A 21578-nucleotide genomic window follows, 5' to 3' on the forward strand; every position below is an offset into this window, starting at 1 on the left:
ATTCCCATTGTTCATGCTGAGGTCAGCTGTGACTTAAGTCAGGCAGCTGCAGAGAAGCTGTAGGAAGTGAACTGCCCAGCAATTCTGACATCATGATTCCCAGATCATGGACACCTGTGTCTGCGCAAGGCACCAGGTCTGCACCCACACTGCTTCCACCCACTCTGGGCTCCCTTTAAGGAGGTTCTCCGACTTGCCCAATTCTACAGGCATCTCCACATTGGTCTGTATACCAGATGTATGTTCAGATTCTCCAGGTCAGAAATGTTCCTCTGCACAACTGTGTTTCTCAGCATTTCATTTTAGAATCATCCTCCTTCCCAACCTAATTTTTTTCTCCTGTCAATCACAATTAAATGATCTCCCATCATCTCTTGACAACCCAGGGCATTTTCATGGGTGGGTCTCATAGATACCCTGCTCTGGATAGCTCCCTCTCGTGCTTGCTTTAGTCCCCTCTAAATCAGGGTTAAACACATCTCTTCCAATATATTAAGGCAATTAAACTCTTTAAAAAATCTGGTAAGATAGTTGACTATAACATGAGCTCCCCACAAAAAGAGAAGAGTGATGGGCATACCATACTTGCATAGTAGTCAAGAGAGCTGGGGAGATATTTTTAGGAAAGTAACATGAACGGTTCCTGAATAGATGATGCCTGGGATCTCTCCACCAGTGCACAGGAGAGACAGCCTAATCACAGGGCCACTCTCAGTAAATACCTGACTGATGAAGGATGAGTGATTCAAAGTCAGATATAAAAATTAAGGATAGCTGAGCATTTTTACCCATTGGCCACAGATAAAAAGAAGTATAAATTTGCTTGAAGGCTCTGGCCCTTTATTTCTTGATGACAATGGTAAGAGAGGTCTGGTCGGGTGCCTAGTATGTGATATATGTTAGATATACCTCATTATGGATTGAGGGCACATAGACACTTCATTTCTCTTTCCTTTGTTTAGGAAGTGGGGAGTCCTGTTAGTTACAAATTTTGGATGGAATTCAAAACTACACACTGAAAAGTTGACTGATCCAAGCCTGCTTGTGTGACACTGAGGTTCTTGAGCCCACAAATACGACAGTGGGAAGTGCTGTCTTCCTGGATACCCCAAACCACCACATAAAACTCAGTCCTGATCTGGGGCATCCCAGGAGGAGACAGAGATGTACCTATAAAGCTACTAAACACCAAGTGACAAGCAAAGAGAGAGAAAGAAAAAAAAATCTTATTCAAGATGAACTTGCAAACCAAAATCCCAAAATACATGAGGAAAAATGATTAAAAATGGCAGGTTAACAGAAATCAAATTAGATTTGTTTTCAGCCCAAATGAAATGAACATAAGAGAGAAATCCGAAAATTACTTTAAAATATGATTATGAAACATGTATTAGGTGGTAGCAGGCCACTGATTTTACTGCAACAGCTAAAAATCTAGATAAGTTGCCAAAAATATCATATTTATAAAGATTGGAGAGTTGTAGAAACAAAGAAATAAATGGATTAAAATTTCATAGAAGAGGAGAGTCCTTCTGATGAGAGGAGTTAATTATTGGTTGCTTTTTTCCCCTGGGTGCATTTGCTGATTTGGGATTTGGTTTGAGGATCAGACTTAACCAACACAAAGGGATTTGTTAAAGGAAAGAGAAATGAGCAAAGCTTTTGGAGGTTGTGCAGAGCTGGCATAAAAATTTGGAAACCTCGGGGGCCTTTAATGCACAATTGGATTTCCCAATGGTTCATTTTCAAAATTTAGGGCAGTATCAAAGGGTGTAGAGCTTTCACAAGGTGGGAAATACCAGCTGATTTCAAAATATTGAGAAGAAATGATCCTGCTTGAAGAGTGTGGCTGACCTCAAACACATGCCCATTCCTCCTCAAGAGATTTGCCAAGTTTGGAAGGAGCAAAACAGCAAACCTCTGAAGGATGAGTCTGAATATTCTCTAGTGTTTTAAGATGGAGAAGACAGAAACCCACCAGGCTATCAATCAAAAGCTCAGGAGGAACATTTCCAAGAAAAAGAGAAGAGACAGAAGTGAGTGAGATGAATCCTAACTAAAACGACAATCCAGCCCCAAGCTGGCTCAAACTCTGATTAGATTAACATGGTCGCATCCTTATATATCTGCCTAAAAGCTAAGACAGGGAACCTTTGCTGGTAGAATATATTATCCAGAGCCTCTTCAAACTCCTTTTAGTAAAATACCTGGTATATAATAAAAAATTACTAGATATGTGAATTGTGAAAATGAGCATTCTAGAACTTCAAAATACAACATCCATAGTTAAGAATGGCAGATAGGAACTTGAAGATAAGTGAATAGCAAATATACAAACTGAAGTTTAGGGGGAAAGTAGATGGGAAATCATAGCAGCGTACAAAAGATGTGGGAAATAATGTAAAGGACAAAGGTGCATGTAACTGGAGTCCCACAAGGAAGAGAGAGAGAATAAAAATAGACATTATTGTAGAGAAAACTTTGCAGGGCTGATGAGAGATACCAACTCACAGATTCAGAAACTCTAAGCATTGTAAACACAAAGGAAACCAAATTTAGATTTGTCATAGTCAAGTGGCTAAAAAACAGAGAGATTAAAAAAAAAATAAGGCAGGTAGAAGGAGCAGAGGGAAAATATGCTACTTTCAAAAGATCAATAATAAGACTGAAGGCTAACAATAAAACACCAATAAAATATTCTACCTAATAAAACTGAAAAAGAAAAGAAAACACCAATAAAATAGCATCTTAAAATGTTGAGAGCAGATGTTCAACCTAGAATTTTCCTCTCACCAAAAATATTTTTCACAAATTTAGATCAAAAAATAATAACCAATTAGAAACCTTGGCAATGATAAGTGAAGTCATTCAAACACGACTTAATAAACAAGACTTCAATAATAAAGCCTAGATTGGACACAAATAGCAAACTCTGAAATGCAGGCTAGTTCTGAGGACTTAACCCAGATTTAGCACAGGAAGACAAAGATATTTAATATTATAAAATGATACTAAAGCTGTGCTTAGAGAGAAATGTATAGCCTTAAATGTATTTATTGAAAAAAAATGATGTGTTCAGTTCAAGAAATTAGAAAAGTATAAAAATATTAAGTAGAAGGAAGAAATAAATAGTGATATAAACAGAAACTAATAGATTAGAAAATGTACTAATAAACACAGCAATAAAAGCAAAATTTGGTTCTTTTAAATTAGACAAATATTAGCTAGCCTAGTTAAGCAAGCAGTAGAAAACACAAGAAAATGGCATTAGGAATTACAAATAAGACAAAGTTATAGATGTAATAGAGATTTTTCTCTCTTTTTCTGTATGTATGTATACGCATGCATATATATATGTTATATACATATATTATATATTGTATATATTATTAACACATACAGAGAAATACATATATTATGAATATCTTAAAAATAAACTTTAAAACTTAGAATAGTAAACTGTCTGGAAAACATAGATTACAAAAATTGACTCAGAAGAATAAATACTGTGGTACATCTAGACAATGAAATATTATTCAGCATTAAAAGAAAATGAGCTATCGAGCCATGAAAAGATATGGAGGAACGTTAAATGCATATTACTAAGTGAAAGAAGTTAATCTGAGAAGGCTATATACGGTATGATTCTAACTATATGATATCCTGGAAAAGACAAAACTGTGGAGATGGTAAAAAAAGGTCATTAATTGCAAAGGGTTGTGGAAGGAGGGATGAATAGGCAGAGCATGGAATATTTTTCCGGCAGTGAAAATACTCCATATGATATTATAATGATGGATACATGTCATTACACATTTGTTCACACCCACAGGATACACTACATCATATAACCCATGGGCTTTGGATGTTACGATGTGTCAGTGCAGGTTCGCCAGCTGTAACAGATGTGCCACACTGGTGGGGGCTGTAGATAATGAGAGAGGCTATGCATGTGGGGGGCAGAGGAGGGATTTAGGAAATAGCTGTAATTTCCACTCAATTTTGCTATGAATTTTAAACTGCTCTAAAAAAATAAAGTCTTTAAAAAAATTGACTAATGAGTGAAGAGAAAATCTAGATGACTCATAATCATTAAAGTAATTGAACCTGTAAATATCTGTATCACCTCAAATCTCACAGCTTACACCTTACAGCTTAGCCCTAAAAGACACCAATAGGTGATTTTTAGATAAGGTTTTAGGAACCTTCATAGAACAGATAAGCTCTATATTGTATAAATTGTTTCAGAAAATGTAAAAAAACAGGAAAGTGTCCCAACACATTTTATGAGCCCACACTTGACATCAACACTGGAAAGACATGGGCAAGAAAATAATATTGATCAATCCCACTTATGATCATTCATGCCAAAAAATCCCAGACAAAACTGTAGCATATAAAACTTATCAATTTAAGTACAAAAATGTTTCAAGACTAAGGTTTATCTAAAAAATGCAAAGATACTTAGACTATATATATATATTCATATATATGAATATTATCCTTTACATGAACAAAATTAGAATAAAAAAACTACAATAATTTAAAAAAAGAAAAGCAGTTGTAAACTTCAACATTTACTCCTGATAAAAAATAAAATAAAGTAAAATTATTGATCTTGGAACCTCTTTAACTTGATAGACTTTAACACAAATCTATGGAGAGACAGAAATGGACAGAAAAGGGGAGGGGAGGGAGGAGAAGAGAAGAAGAAAAGGAAAAAAGGAAAGGAAGTCCTTATGAAACAGCAGTTTTTCATTGAAGTCTGAAACAACACAAAGGCGCCTACAATCATCCCTATATTACACAGTATTGCCAATGGGAGGAAAGGGTAAATAAAAATTCATTGCTATTAGATCTTTTTAACAGATTTATTAAATGATGACATATAATGAACTGCACATATTTGAAGTGTAAACTTTGCTAAGCTTCAAACCACCACCATGATAAAAGTAGTAATCATATCCATCACTCCTAAAAATTTCTCCATATCCCTTTGTACTCCTTCTCTTTTTCCTCCCCAACCCAGCACTCAGCCCCATGTAACCACTGATGTATTTTCTGCCACTATAAATTATGGCAGTTTCTAAAGTTTTATATAAATGGAATCATACAGCATACATTTTTTTTTGGTCTGGATTTTCTCAACTAGCATAATAATTTTGAGATTCATCCATGTTTTTGTATGTCTCAAAAGTTTATTTTTTTATTGTTGAGTGGTATTCCATCACATGGAGATATTACAATTTGTTTATTCATCAATCTTTGGACAAATACTTGCATTGTTTCCAGTTTGGGGCTATTACAGCAAAGACTGCTTTGATCTATATATTAAATATAATCCCAATCAAAATCCCAGTAAGTTTGTTATTTACAAAACTAGATAAGCTGATTCTAAACTTTATGTGGAAATACAAGTAACCAAAAATAACCAAAGAAACATTTAAAAAGAGAAAACTTAGAAGACTTAATAATTGATTTCAAGATTTATCATGAAATTACAGTTATCAAGAGAGTGAGGTTTAGACAAAAAGATAGGCATGTATGACAATGGAACAGAATTGAAAATTCAGAACTAGATCTCATATTTATGGAATTGATTTTCAACAACAATGCCAAGGAAAATCTTTTCAGCAAATGGTGTTGGAATAATTGGATAGATTTATGCAAAAAAAAGTCAAAACAAACAAACAAACAAAACCCCCAAAACTTTTAACTCTTACTTGATGCCAAAAATTACCTCAAAATGGATAAACTTTAATGTAAGAGCTAAAATTATAAAATAAAACTTGGGGAAGAAAACAGGGAAAAAATCTTAATAAACTTCAGTTTGGAAAAAATTTCTTAAGCACAACATTAAAAATATGAAATATAGAAGAAAAGAATCAACACATAAGACTTCATCTAATTAAAAATTTCTTTTCTTCAAAAGACACGTTAAGAAAATGAAAAGACAAGCCACAGCCTGCAATAACATTGTTGCTGAGCATCTATCTAGTAAAAGCCTTTTTCCTGAATATATAAAGAACTTTTACAAGTTAGTTATAAGAAGACAGACAAGCCAGTTCTAAAAACTGGGCAAAAGATGTGAACAGACATCTCACCAAATAAAATGTTCAGATGACAAGTACATGAAAAGGTACATAACTTCATAAAGCACTAGGAAAATGCAAGTTAAAACCACAGTAAAATACTTCTACACACTGATTAGAATGTCTAAAATTAACAAGGCTGAACATACCAAGTGTTGACAAGGATGCCAAGTAACCGGAACGTTCCCACACTGCTAGTGAGAATGAATGGAAGAGACTGGCAGTTTCTGAAAACGTTAAACACCTACTAACCATATAACCTCGTCATCCCACTCTTTGCTTGGGAGAAATGAAAGCTTTTATTCACCCAAATATTTATACATGAATAATTATAATAGCTTTTTTGTAATAACAAAACACTCTAAAAATTTGAAAGTAATAAAATGGTCTTTATGGTTATAATGTTAAATATGTAGTTAGAAAATCTAAGCAAAGTTTTGAAGCAGTAAGAGAGCCCATAAAGATGTCTAATAGACCTTTTAGACCTGTTTTAAAGCTTCACAATACCAGTATTATCAAGCCTGCAGGGACTTAGAGACTCTCACACACTGCTATTGGAAAGGTAAACTGGTGTAACCCTTCTGGGGTGCAATTTGGCAACATCAAGTAGAGCTGAAGACACTCCTAGTCTGTGACCCAGGATGTGAGTCACAGACTGCGAATAGCGTGAATTACAGATCTCTTAGTGGGGATCAGATTGGCATGTTGCTAACTTTGTACTTTGATCTCTTTCCAAAAGCATTTCTTGAAAAAGAAAGACATATAGAAAGGAAGGAGAAGAAGATAGGAGGGGAGAGGAAGAGGGAAAAGAGACAAGGAAAGAAAAGACATTTTAAAAAAGAAAAGTATGAAAATAGTTTGGATCCTTCATATACAAGAACTATGACCTATTTATTTTAAACTGCTAGTCTCAGTAGTTGTCAAAAATCAACTTAGCAAAATACCACTAGAATCTTTTAAAAATATTGTTTGGGGATGGTTTTTATACCATATTTTATTTTTTACCTTATATCACACTTAGCAAGAGTATTATTTTGTGAAGTTTTGCTGTCAGATGTGTGTGTGTGCATGTATGTACTAATTTGTGATGCAAAATATATTTATTTCTTTGCATTGCAGAGAAAAAAAGTTTGGAATACATTGTTATAAGGTGCCACCATGAGCCATTTTCTTCTAGAAAGAAGGGTGACTGTTAGCAAACCTGTCTTTCTTTGCAGAGCTATGACCCACGCAGAGGGGAAACCCAGGCCAGTGGGACGCCACCGACACTGCACTCTCATCCACTGTGCTAAGTAAACAGTGCTGAACAAGAGGACTGATCAGAGAAGGTTGTGTGGTCTTCAGAGTATGGCCCCACAGCCCTGGGGAAGTGAGCAGGTAGCTGTCCAACTGACATCAGTGTGGAATAGCTACTCCGGAAGGTGACGACATCTCACCCCACCTGCACTTAGGAAATAATCATCGTAGACAATTTACTCCCTGATGTTGCTCCATCCACATGATGCTCCTACAGCAAAGCAGCAACAAATCCTAACATTTTCCAATTGTGTAGTATTTCCACAAAGGTCAAAATAAAGCATAGGGCATATTCCCCCTTTCCTTACTCCTAGCCGGTGATATTTCTAGACCCGGGAGTAGTTCATGCCGTTCCATCCTTGACATCTAAAAACGGTGGGATAAAAGTGGGAGGCAATTACGATAAGCAACAGGATTGAGACACTGTCACATAAAGTCTGATTCAAGTGCATAGACATTTTTAACTCAGGATAAAGGTGGAAAAGAGAATAAATTGTGCATTTATAAAATCTAGAAGAGCTTAACCACTCACTCTGAGTTCTGAAACCATAGTTCTTCCCAACAGCATCACAGGGAAGATAAAGACCTACTTTATCAACAAGAGAAAAACAAAGAATCTTACATAAAAGATGATTTTAAAATGTGCTATGTTTAAAAGGGTCTGGATGAATTCTGGAGTGATAAATCTACCCCTGCTTAATATGGAAAACTAGAGCTCTTTGAGACACATCCCTAAAGATGCAATGCACTCTTTTCCTTGGTGACCCTCTTTGGGAAAAAAAATAAATCCTGGCTTGGTGAATCATGAAACTGACCTTGTGAGATGTTTCTAACTAAGGTCCTTAATAGCTGACAAGAAAACCCTTGAGATCAGGAACACCAAGCCACTAAATAGTCAAAATCCATGGCTTTTCTCAAGGTAGAAGAGTGGCCATTTCATCTTTATTCAGCCCTGGCTCCCACAGTACTGAGAGCCCTCCTCACTGCTCTCCTTCCCTTCCCCAACAAATTCCCAACGGTCTACCAAGACCAGATGTGAAAAGAGGTGAGACACAGATGCAAACATAAATTCTTCCCTCTGTGACAGTGATTGCTCAGCCATGCGTGCCCCCACCCATGTCAAGTGCACGGTTCACTCGGAAAAATCAGGGACACATGGTGCTTACACTGCTCAGGCTCCAGAAACAGAGCTGGGACAGCAGGTGATGTGTGTGTATGTGTGTGTGTGTGTGTGTGTGTGTGGCTCAAGTGATGCGGCTCAAGAAATGGAGCTGGTCCACTTGTGTGACTTTATGGAAATTAACTTTATAGAAATTGATTTCATTTCTTGGCAGAGTCTAAATAGAAGGTAACAAGAGGAAGTAAGAGTTAGATTTAAAGGAAACTCAAGAAAGACAGTAAGACTGGCCTGGTGTCAGGGAGACGTGAGATCACGTACTGATTCTGTCATAGCTGTGTGGCTGGAAGTCAGTCACTTGACCTTTTTAGACTTCCCTTTTCTCCAGTACTAAAGGATAAAGTGAGAAGGTTCTGACTACCATGGGACGCCATGGTTCAGCCTGTCCCTGGCATCAGAAAAAACAAAAACAAAACAGTGTGTGTATATGCTGCATCTGGTTACATTGTTCCCAGACAGGGGATGCACCACCAGGAAAAATGTATCCAATGTTTCTGTTACTCCTGTTACCTTGTTTGCTTCTCCTAGTCCTTCATCCTCAGTTCTCACTCTCAGTGTGGTTAGCATCTCCTCAGCTGGCTTCCTTGCATCTCCCAGGGACTTCCCAGAAGGCGCCTCTGATCATGACCGTGCCTCTTGGAACACAGAGGGATCGTAACGCCGCTTTCTGCCCCGTCACCCCTTTCTCCCTAATTTGCCTGGTGTTGAGTGAGGAGCAAAGACTTGGGGGGGAAATCAGCAAAGTGAAGATTTGCAAAACAACCCAAGCCTTCACGTTCCATGTCAGTAGAAAAAAAGGATTAATCACTGCTTTTACAGGTCAAACTCAATTAGTTGTCACATGGCTTTTCCCCAGACTTTACCAATATGACAAGAGAAACACTAATTGTTTTTCAGTATCTGAAATCAAGAAAATTAGGTTCTTGGTTCTAAAAATGATATGATTAGCATCAGCGCTGTCTATGATTAACATACTCTTTTCTGTCTCTGATTAGTGCAGATGTCACCACCAAACAGCCAGTCAGCAATAGAAGCCTTACACAATCTTCATTTGGTGATGATGATGATGATAATGATGATGATGTCATGTACTGAGCAATTACCAGGCAATCTTCTAAGCATGTACTGACTTCTTTGTTCTCTCCCCAGCCCTATGAAATAGCTACTATTATTATCCTCATTTCACAGATGAGTCAAGTTTGGGGCTCAGAGAGGTTAGGCAACTTGCTTAAGATCACACAGTTAGTCAGTGGTAAAGCTATGCTTCCAACACAGTGGCTCCAGGAAGCTCCCGTGTCTTAGGTGTATTTATTTCCCACTGGCATGAATCTATTCATCAAGTATTTATTGAGCTCTTACTATGTGTTAAGTAGGCACTGACCTCGTAAAGCATTTTGTCTGGCAAGAGAAACAGAAATTAAGCAAATGATTATACAGATAGGTTTTTGAATTGTGATCGTAATGAGTGCTGTAAAGAAGAAGCTCTGAGTGCTTCTTGGAGAAACTATAATGGAGACAATGGATCTCTGCCAAGGGGTCAGGAAGGGCTCCCTGATATAGTGACTTTTAAGCTGAAGTTTGGAGTATAAGAAGGGGGAAGGAAACACATACCACAGCAAAGGAATAATGCATCCAGGGCAATGGCCTGGAGTCAGGAACTAGATTAACATTTGGGAAACCAAAAAGATGAGATGGTGGAGTCAGGTGAAAAAGTAAGAGAAGAGTGCAGGTGGAAGACCTGATGTGTAGACCTTTATGAGCCAAAATAAATCTTTGGCCCTTTACCCTAAGAGCTCTCAGTAGTGCTGCTGGATAATCTCCATTTGCCCCTCCAGATCTACTTGCTAACTTCCTCACCCTGCTCTGGGCCCCGTGGAGGTTGACCTGATGGTCTATGTCAACAAGCTCCCTTACGCTCTGGATCCAGTTGGGTTCAGCCCACAGGAAGCATGTGCAGATCAGAGGGTGGGTGAGGAGGGAGGTCAGGTTATCTTCTCCCATGTTCCCAACCAAGCCACTGTGTTCTTCCAACATGAGGCTGATTTTGTAGGAATCAAATTCCTCGTGAGGTGGCACAATCCTTTAGCTACAGCAATATTTCTCCATTATTTTTTTTCATTATTGCCTCTCCAAGGCAGCTTTTAAGACATTTTATTTTGCTAATCACTCCCAAGTGAAATGTGTTTGTTACTCAGTATATCTGTGCTCTATACCTAAGATAAGAAAAATTTTCATACCCCACCAAACAGATTTCCCCCTCAGGGGGTGATATCACCTCTACTGAGAATGCCTAAGTTTCAGCTCTTCCCTCACACTGACTCTTTGACCCAGAGGGTCACTGATGATGGCCCCCACTGTTGCTAGACTTGGGGTACACCACCATCCCTTGTTGGGTTCCCTTGCCCCTGTCTACACTTTTGTAAATAACTCCCTGTTTACCATGTGAGCCACTATTTTCCTACAGGAATGCTGACCAGTACAGCACCATTAAAAAAATCTCTAAAGAGGAGAATGGCATAGTTAAATTTGCTTTTTAAAATACATTGGATAATATTTGCTAATCTCAAACTCCCAAATTTGCAAATGTTAGCCACTATATATAAAAATAGATTAAAAAAGACAAATTTCTTCTGTATAGCATAGGGAATTGGATTCAATATCTTGTAATAACCTTTAATGAAAAATAGAATATGAAAACAAATATAAATATACATAGATGCGTGACTGGGGCATTGTGCTGTACACTAGAAATTGACACATTGTAACTGACCATACTTCAATTAAAAAAGTTTAAAAATAAAATGAAATACATTGGAATTGTGTGAAGAATGCACTGAAGTAGGGTAGGAGTAAGGGATCAATTACAAGGCCATTAACATGGTGACAATGACAGGCAATGGCATTCTAGCTACTGGTGTAGACTTTTCAACTTTATCCAGATGATTGATGTCACTATGTGAACCTCAAATCTCTGTATCAATTCCAACAGTAATGACCCCTTGAAGGAAAAACATTAGAGAATTTGTCCATTCATATTATCACATAAGCATTTATAAAACTTACAAAGGGGCTGAGGAAGGAAGCAGAAGTTTTCTCACCTTTTGAGATTCATACCCCAAAAGGGAAGGGCTTAAGCTTGGTTCTGTCTAGAGGTAGAGTCATGGATCAGATGGATTCCTAAACTCTTTAGGGCTCAAAACCAGTCATAGTAGGAACCCAATTAACTGAATGCCCCTGACACTCTAATAGGCACTCTAAATATATAATCTCATTAATCATTCCAGTAGCCCTTTAAGATTTGTCATTATTTCTACACTTCATAGGTAAACTAAGATTCAAAAAACAAAAAATAAAAAAAAAAACAGGTAGTAACATTTCTGAAGTGAAACATGTATACATGGTGTTTTTCCTCATTTGAAAGTCAAACTCAGTTTATCTACTGAATAGTACTAAAGTCAACATGATCCTGCCCACAGAAAGAACATAGTTGGCAGATAAGTTTCATTCCTCATTCCAGCTCTGTCTGATTGGAAGTGACTGCCTCGAATGCTGTATTGAGAACTGTGAGACTGGACCAGGCAAAGTGGGAAAGATTGCTGTGATTGATTAGTGATGTCTGTCACAGACAAGAGTGGGAAATAGGGGCATATATGTTACTTATCTTCCATCCCTCACAGACTTCTGCTACCCAAGGAGAAATAAAAATCAATAAATCTGACCTCATGCTTACCCCCCTCCAGGCTGCAGCTTGCACTGACTATTCTCAGGGTGCTAAGTATACCTGGAAGTGTGATGTTATATTTTCAAATAGAATTTATTTCTACTATTCCGTAACTTGAGCCAATGACCCCATAAAAATAATGTGTTAGAACAATCCTCTTTTATTCCCTGTCACACACCCAGTATGTTGTTCTCTCCAAGTCTCAAAGAGCTTTTACATTGTATCACTAGGTGAAGGAGATATGGACTGAATTCTTTGGCATTTTCCTTGCCATCTTCCCCTGCACAGGTGCTAAGGTCAGAAAGACAGATGTTCAAACGTACTATTACCCAGGCAACCACCCTAGGATTCTAAAGGGTGGTAATTTTTTTTCTGGCAGAGGGACATGAAACCACCTATAAAACAGAACGGGAATACCAGATCCCCTAGTAGGGATAACAATTGAGAATGAATATCACAAACATTTAATTGAAACTAAATATGAACAGGTCTAGAAAGTCATGGAATCTTCTCTGATATACCATTTATTCATTTATTCACCCATCAAGGGTATATGGTGAATCCATTCAAAGTAATATGAAATGGAGTGTCCACCCCAGAGCTCAAATTCTACCTCTGTAGTAACTGTAAGTTTGGGCAAGCGACTGAATGTCTCATTGCCTCAGTTTCCGTAACTCCAAAGAGAATAATAAGAATGATAACGATGATGAAGTCTCCTGCATCTCAAGTTGTTGGCAGGCTGCTGAGTTGTTCAGGTGTAACCACTTTCCTGGACCACTTTTTCCAAAGTGAGGGTGAGGTGGGGTGGGGCGTGGGGCTCTTCTCCAGATGCGCACATTTCCCTCCATCGTGCCCTTCCTGACCCCCACACACCATTTCCTTGCCATCTCTCCAACCTCAGCTCATCCCTGGGGCCCACAGAAGCCCTGCATCCCTCCCACCCGGTTGCTGGTAGCATCTTTGCTGAACCCCCACGGCAGCTGTGGGCTCACTTTCAGCTGGCTTTTGTGATGCCCTGCCCTGGGTCCCACCGTGACTGTCTCACCTCAGTGAGGTGGAAAGTCTGGAGTAACCACCACAACACACAGACAATTCTTTCAGCCTCCTAGTAGCACTCCTTACTTATTTTCATTTCTCCCCAGGGTCTTGGAGACTTCTGGTTTCTGGCTTTTCCCCTGGTCCCTCGGATCTCATTACTTTCCTATCACCCTAGTCCTGCAGTTTTCCCCTCCTCAGAGGTGAGAGATGGGCTGCGCCTCACTCTACGTGTGCTCAACCATCTCTCTTTTCTCACCTTGTCTCTCCAAGCTGTGGGCACCCTGGACACAGGATTGGTGGGCAGTCGAGGCACCTGGCGGGAGCAGGTTGTGGGGGAGGGTCACAATTTCTTACATTTATTTAACTGAGTGCCAGGGCTCAGCCGAGGTGAAGGAGGAAGGAGGACTGGACAAGTATGGCATCCTGATCATCACAATAATGGGATCACCACAAATCATTTGGAATCGGTTTTAATTTAATTAACTTTAATTGTTTAATGTCAATTTAATTTAATAATTTTACATTTTAATTTTTTCGAGTTTTATAAACGATTTTAGTAAACGTTTCCATCAATTTATTTTCTACATTCCCTTAAAAATCAATTTTAATACTAATGCTTTAAAAATAATAATTAAAAAAATTTTTTTTAATCTTACATTTAAATAGCTGAATTACTGAGTTTTGGGGTGCCCTCTTAAATCTTGTGCCTGACAAGCTTTGTGTCTCATTGGCTTCACCCTAGTCCTCTGTGTACTAGCTTTGTACACATAAACAAAGGATTAAAATCTCAGCGCTTCAGTTTTCCCGTCTGTAAATGGGTATCTTGCACCCTCCCTCCAATGGTTACACTCAGCGCTAAATGAGGAAGTGTAGCTGGAAAGTTAGCCCAGTGCCCAGAGCATTGCCAGCACTCCAGAAATGTTATGGTTATTATTACATGCAGAAGTGGAACCAGCACAGCCATGTTCAACCTCATATTCAGATCATCTTCGATCATCTTCAGGAGACTCCTCCGTAGGCTTCTCTCTCACCCTCCTCCAACCTCCCCTCAAGCATACCTCAGCCCCAGAATCACTCCAGCCACCTAGCAGCGCATCACAGAACTAAAACCTCCTCAAAAGAAATTGCTAATTTTTTTAGCGTTAACAAAAATTGTCGTGCATAAGGATGCCCATGGCAGAGCCCACAAAGGTTAGCCAAAAAAAGAGTCTCCAACTTTAAACATCACACATTTTAAATCCATGCCTTTGAAAAAACAATCACCATTAAAATCACTGTATTAAAAATATCCTGAAACTAGAAAGGTAAGAGCAATGGCAGCCAAGGGGCGTCCTTAGAGGAAAAGACCTTACGGTTTGGAGATGGCTATGGAGGTGGAGGGTTGCAGGAAGGGGTGGGAAGCGAATCCCAGAACATCTATCATCTTGGGAATAATAAAGGCAGTCTTGACTATCAGCTTTCAGTGTAACTGACCTCCAAAGCTGGAGAGAGGCCATCAAGGGAAGATCTTTCCCCTGTCAGTCAGCTGACATATTTTTCAACTGAGTTCGCATTAGAATCGTCCAACTCCCCCAGTTTGACAACGATTGTTTCCCGCTATTTCCCAACTGGAAGGGAAGTTTAATCCATATGTTTCTGATTCATTTACACCTAACTCATCACGATGTTATATTGAAAGAGCTGTTGGAGGGTCAGGAAAATTCCAATCCTTCTTCCATTTTCTTGTTCTGCCTCCTCAGTTCCCACTTCCCTCCCTGCATGGACCTGGACTCTTCCTTTGGCCAGACATAAATCACCTCTACTCCAAAGGCTACAGTTGAATTCCCTCCTCCCAGCTCAGGATATTTCTACGGGTTTGCAATCTGGCAAACACAGCTTCTTTCATCCCTATAAAATGGAAATCCAAACATATCTTTTGTAGAAACCCCACACCTATTGACCCCCCCTCCTGCTACCCCCTGCCCTGCTACAGCCATCAGGCTGATATGAAATAAAACAGATGTGCTCAGAAAGGCACCATGCTCACTGGTCCTCCCCCACCCCACCCAACCCGCCAGCACCCACTGCCAGCTCAGTGCCTTCTGCAAGGCAGGTCCACAAATGCTGGTGCTCAGGGCTCTTCCACGGCCAGTCCTGCCAGAAGTTCACTGGGTGGCACAAGGCCTGACTTGGACTGCAGTGTCAAATGACAGCTTCCAGGAGGTAAAAAAAAAAAAAAAAAGCCCTAAACCTCTTAGAGTATTGGGATAGGTAGGTCAAAGGTAGAGAGACATAAAAGAACATTAAAATGGACATTTCAAAGTCTGCAGTTCATGGCAGTCAGGGCTCATCTACTCAAAAAATGTCTTATTTAAAACTAGTTGAGTGTGTGTGTGTATGTGCCTGTGTGTGTGTTTGGAATTTTTTGTTTTAATCCTGTTCTCAAAGACCTGTTAACATATCACACACATGCCCTTCCAGGAGTAAGTTATCAGTTTCATGCTTTGACCATTAAACTGAGAAAAACAAGTCATTTGTAAACCCCGTACAATTCATAAGTTCCCAGTTATAAAGTAATCCCTGATATCCACTCCAAAGCCCCAGGGACAGCTCAGCACAACCAGTTTTTGGTGATCTGGTGATGAAAGATATATTATTGAAATCCAGGAAACCTTGGGAAAAAAATGTAGAGCAAAACTATCTAAATTGAAATGAAATGCAGATTGCTTGGCTGCCAGCAGAAGTTTCTTTCTTCCTTCCTTCCTTCCTCTTCCCCCCCCCCTCAAATAATTCCACATTAAATTTCTCAAGGCTTAGGACATGCAATTAAAAGATTTATATGTAACAAGAAGCAAAACAATTGCACGGGTTTCGGGGTGTGGGGCATTTTCGAGATGAACTGGAGAGGCTTGTGGAGGGCACAGAATGACACATGACCCATTCCCTCTGTCCCACCAGCCTGGTTGTTCTCTGGGTACCACTCTCAGGACTTATTTTCCCAAGCTATCTAAGCTTGTCCTACTCTCCCATATGACTAGAATTACTAGAATGTCCACCACGTACGCTCGTTGGTGAAAGCTAGCTTGTCCTGAGTGGCATTTTTCGTTAAGCAACACCATTTGAGGCATGTATAGGGAAAGAAACCCTCTGGGAAAGTCAGATAGCTTAAAAAGACAAAAAAGAGAGCCTCTGTCTGGCACAATGATACAGTTATTGTAGGATTTCACACTTTCAGCGCAACTCCCGAGTCCTCTGCAAGCCAGACTTACGATCACAGTCTGACTGTTGCTCCTCAAAATCAAACAGGAAGGTCTCCAGATTCAGGAAGGATTTCACTTACAATCACAGAACTTTGCCTGTGAAAGGGACACAGAATCGTTACCAGCGAAGACAGTATTATTCATTAAGATCACCAAGCCAGCAACAAGTTCAGTAGTTTCTCTCATACTTGCTTCCCTTTCTCATCTACCAGAATTAGAATTTCAAATACATTAGCTCTTTCTCCCTGGCCATTCTTTCCCTCGACACCACCTCCATGATCAACAGCTCCCCAGGATTTAGTAATGCAGCCCCGGCGTGGAGTAGATTCCTTCTGAAAGGAGATGTTATTAACAGAGAAAAGTACCCTTGACGAGTGCAGCGTCTGCAGAAAGAGAAGTCGGATGTGATTCAGTGGCTATATTTTCAGAACACTCTGTCAATGACAGTTGGAAACATATGTTTTTTATAAATTTCTCATTCCAAAACAAAGACTGACAGTAAAGCCCAGGGCTTTGATATTTATATAAATTGTTAAGTGGTTCACTGGGGAAAGTACATTTCAATTAATCGTGTCACTGCTCATCATGGGGGCTTCAGGAAAGGCGTTCTGATCAAGCTGGCTGTTTAGCAATACATCAAAAGTTGGGGCTTACCTAACAGCCATTCTCTTCAAAGCCAATGGTGTCCCCAGATGCTAGGCAACTTTTCTGAGTTTTTACTTAAAATCAAATTGGACATTCAGAATCTTACTTTAACCTACATCAGTTCAAAACATCATTCCATTTTAGTTCAATGGGCATGAATCAAGCAACTGCCGGGTGTCAGGCTAAGTGACATTAAGGACAGCCATGAGTGAAGCCTAAGGAAGTCCTGGCTTTCTGGAGGCTATGATCTGGGATGGTTCTTGGTGTAAATGATTATTGATTACCAACTTGAAAAAAAAAAACACTATTTCTAGTTATGAGTTCTTTGAGGGGAGGAGACGTGAGCTATGGTCAAAACCAAATGAAAATTGGCTTTGCCTTTGCTTGTGGCTTTACAAAACAGCAATTCTCTGTCTTCAAAGAAGAAATTTTCTTTCTTGGAATTTCTTCTCATTTATCTTTGGAGGCTGAGATTATGCCCATAAGCTGTAGACAAACCAAAACTCGTCACTCAAAAGCCATGCCGTTGGTTCTATTTTTTCCCCTTCTCCTTTTATGTACTCTGCTGCCGCCCTTAGGACAATGTTATAAGTTATGAGGTTTTCAGTCGGGCTGTTTTCTTTGCCTTGTCACTATTTGCATCTCATTAGCTCAAGCAGAAATCCTTAAGATTGACGGTACAATTTTGTGCAACTTAATCCAGGGGAACATTCCAATCTCTCTCAGCCTGAAGAGTCCAGGAAAGACAAGGACACCAAATTTGCTCTCCTTATCTACCCAATTTAGGAGCTATTTGTCATTGTCAATTAGTCAAGGGTGAAATAATTACCCAGGGCTTGACTTAGGGAACAAAGTCTGGTTGGCAGCAAAAAAGGTACACTCGGTTCATATGGGAAATGTGAGGTGAGTAGGTGGCATGGTTAGAGGACACGGGGCAAGGCTACGCCCAAAACATCTCTGACTCATGTCTGAAATTCTGCCACTTATGATTCATCTCTTTGTGTTAAACATTGCTTTCTTCCTGGAGTTGTTTTAAAATATCCACGGTCCAAGAAAGAGTGACAAAATAAGTCTCTGTTTCAACCAATCTATATTTATTGAGCCTTTTTCATAAATCCAGTGTGGCGTTTCAAAAAGTAGTAGCCTTCAGGGAGCATGACCCAAGAAGCTTCATTCTTGAGAAGACACTCCCTTGATACCCAACCCCTTCGATGACTGTGCTTCTCACACCTTCATTTCTTACTCACGTTTATGGAAAGGAGAGTTTACTTTCACTAACTCTACTTCCGTGCATTTCAGTTATTCCTCACCTCCGGGCTCCTGCCCCCACTAGGTCTGGGAGTGAGGTCACCAAGGACTTTCCCAGCACCAAATTCAAAGATATATTTTTTTTTCTTTCCATCTATTCTGTAACCTCTCTAGAGAGGTTGACTTTTCCACGCACTTTTTCTTTGCGCTCTCCTCCCTTGATTGTTCACACTAATTCCTCTTTTGCTACCTTTGTTTTAAATGTTGGTGGACGTCAGGGTTCTGTTTTTTGGCCTCTTGCCTTTGCTTTATGCAGTGGTTTTCAACCAGGGCCAATCACATGTCATTAAATCCAGAGAACTTTTCTCAGGTGGTCAGATTGATGCAGAGGGAGAAAGACTTAACATGTCCTTGGCCCTTTGAAGATGAACCAAGGGGACCATGAGCTAAGGAAGGCATCAGCCTCTAGAAGCTGGGAATTGGGTCCTCCTTTACAGTCAGCTAGAAAAAAAAGGAGCCTGAGTCCTACAACCACAAGGAACTAGGTATTACAAACAACATATGAGGAAATGGATTTTTTCCTTAGAGCCTTCCAAAAGGAACACAGTTCTGCTGACACCTCAATTTCAGTCCAGTGAGACCTGGATCAGATTTCTGATCTGCAAAACTGTAAGATAATAAATTTGCATTTTAAGCCACTAAAATTGTGGTAATTTTAAATGACAGAATAGGAAACTGATATGCAAAGTAATTCTGTTATTGCAGCATATCCCTGCTTCTACTGACTCATGCATACATGTAAGTCACTGAAGCACATAGTAAACTCTCAGTAAACCTTATCTGTAACAATTATATGTCGTAACTGTTTCATGTGAACAGCCCCTCATAGAAAAACTACATTGGGCTTCACTGCATAGCAACATTTTCAGACTTTTCAGGCTAATTCTGATGCTGCTTGAGGGGGCTTGTAAGCACTAAAGGTCTCCTATACTGGCCAAACTCTAATGTTGAATGGAAAGAAAGTATAGTGGGTTTTGCTACAGAGCTGACAAAATGGGACAAGTAACCACCCCACTCCCATATTAACATGCATCCCACCCCTCTAGTATACTCTCTCCATAGCTTCTGTCTCACAGAAAGCAACCATAGCACTGATATCCTGGAGACCGCAGATAAATACAAATGAATAAACAGTAAATAGAGACTACAGAAAGAGTCCATTTGGACTTGGGAGTTACTAGGGAGAGAGTTAGCTTACATAGACAAGGGCTTTTTTCTCTGAAGTGTTTAGGAAAAGATATCCAGCCATACTAGAAAGTTCTAGACTGCTTTAGGAACACTGATGGTAGAGGCCAAAGACCATCAGCCTTGGCTACCTGACCTACCCAATACCTCTTTTCTAACCTGTGGGCAGGACTGTGGAGGTGGGGGCATCTCACTGGAGTCAAGTAACCCCTTCCACCAAAGCCTTACTTGAAGAAACGGCAAGGAAGACCCAACCCTGAGGAAGGGCCACTGGTCCTGACTTCAGGCACGACCTCACCGTAGTGGTGTACTGATGAGGAAAATGTTCTGACCTATATCAGAGCACTTGGATTCTACCCCTGGCATTGTCACTAAATTGTCAGCACCTTTGCTTTCACAGTCCTTCTTTCTCAATCTTAATTTCTTCATCTGTGAAATGGAAATAACAAGTCTTCCTTACCAGCTGTACTAGCTATTGTGAAGAGCCAATGAGAAAATCTATGGTTCTATGGTTCACGAAAGGTAGAAAGGATGCTGAAGTAAGGGTTAGGAGGAGGAGGGTTCCAGGAACATTGGAGAAATTAAGAACAAAGACAGGTATAATACACTGACCATCTTTACGGTACAACTCTAGGACGTGGGGTGGATCTAAAGCTCTATAAATTCTTCCCTTCCCTGTTGGCTGTTGTAGCAGACAGAAAAACCTTTTTCACAGTGACAGATAAGGCTTAAAAATTAATCCATCTGAGAGAAGGAGCACAGAGATTCATTTCTGCTAAGATGTATATGATAGACGGAGGTTGGTCTCCCGAAGTCAATTCTGGACAAGGCAGAAGTATATCGCAAGGTCCATGTATGTAGTGGTAGATGTAGTAACTCGTAAGAAGATGATGAGGTAAACCTCAAAGACAAACACTTCTGTGTGAGTGTCAACCCTGCAAGAATACCTAGGATGAGAGTGATCAGATTATGCCAACCACGACCTCCTGATGGGGCCAAGAGCGTAGCTGTGTTCTTCCTCTGTCATCCCAGCATCTGTGATCCTCCCCAGTCTGGGCTCTTAAAAAAGGTTAAGGAGCATCCATTCTTGGTCCAGAATATTCAAGGATCTCTGCTTCTCTGAGACAATCTCCAAACCAGCTCTGAAGATAAATGTTATCCTTCATAGGACCAACGTTTCCCCTCAAAAGGTAAGCCAGAGAACTTAGAATTTTTAACAATACATTAACAGTAACTGTAACTTCTGAGAAACATCAGCTACTTTAGCAAACAAGTGTTTTTTTTTTTTTTCCATCCTGCCCTAGCTAGTTTTCCAAGGTTTTCAATATTACTGTCATAACAATAAATAACCCCATGGCTTCTCAATCCTCTTCTACAACTATTTATTGAGAATCTATCATAGACCTAGACCTAGACCTAGACCTATGTTTGTAAAAAATGAGAGTTATAAAATGAATAAACTGTGTAATTTCTCCTCCTTGGGGCTCTTGCCCTCATCTGGAGAAGCAGTTTCTTTACAGAATAACCACGAAGACCACTCTGGACAATGCATCAGGGAAAACGAGACCGGGGCCGGTTTCGAGCCACCCAGTACACTTAGGTTTACAAGGCATCTTCTTCTGGATTGGTGTTAGTTGCAAATTCACATCTATGTGTATGTTTTTTTTTTTCTTTTATCTATGTCAGGAAAAAAAAAAGACCAGAAGGAAACGTACCAAAATTTAATTAATGTTTCCCCTGGAGTAAGACAACAAGAATGCTTTTTCTTCTCTATTTTACTTTTGTGTGCTTTCCAAATTGTTTTTAAGATGTGATGGGAAAGATATGACAAATTTTATTTTTAAAAGGACAAATAAAAGGCAGTTGCCCACAAGGGT

The sequence above is a fragment of the Camelus bactrianus genome, chromosome 5, assembly GCF_048773025.1.
Source record: "Camelus bactrianus isolate YW-2024 breed Bactrian camel chromosome 5, ASM4877302v1, whole genome shotgun sequence".
Taxonomy (NCBI): Eukaryota; Metazoa; Chordata; class Mammalia; order Artiodactyla; family Camelidae; genus Camelus; species Camelus bactrianus.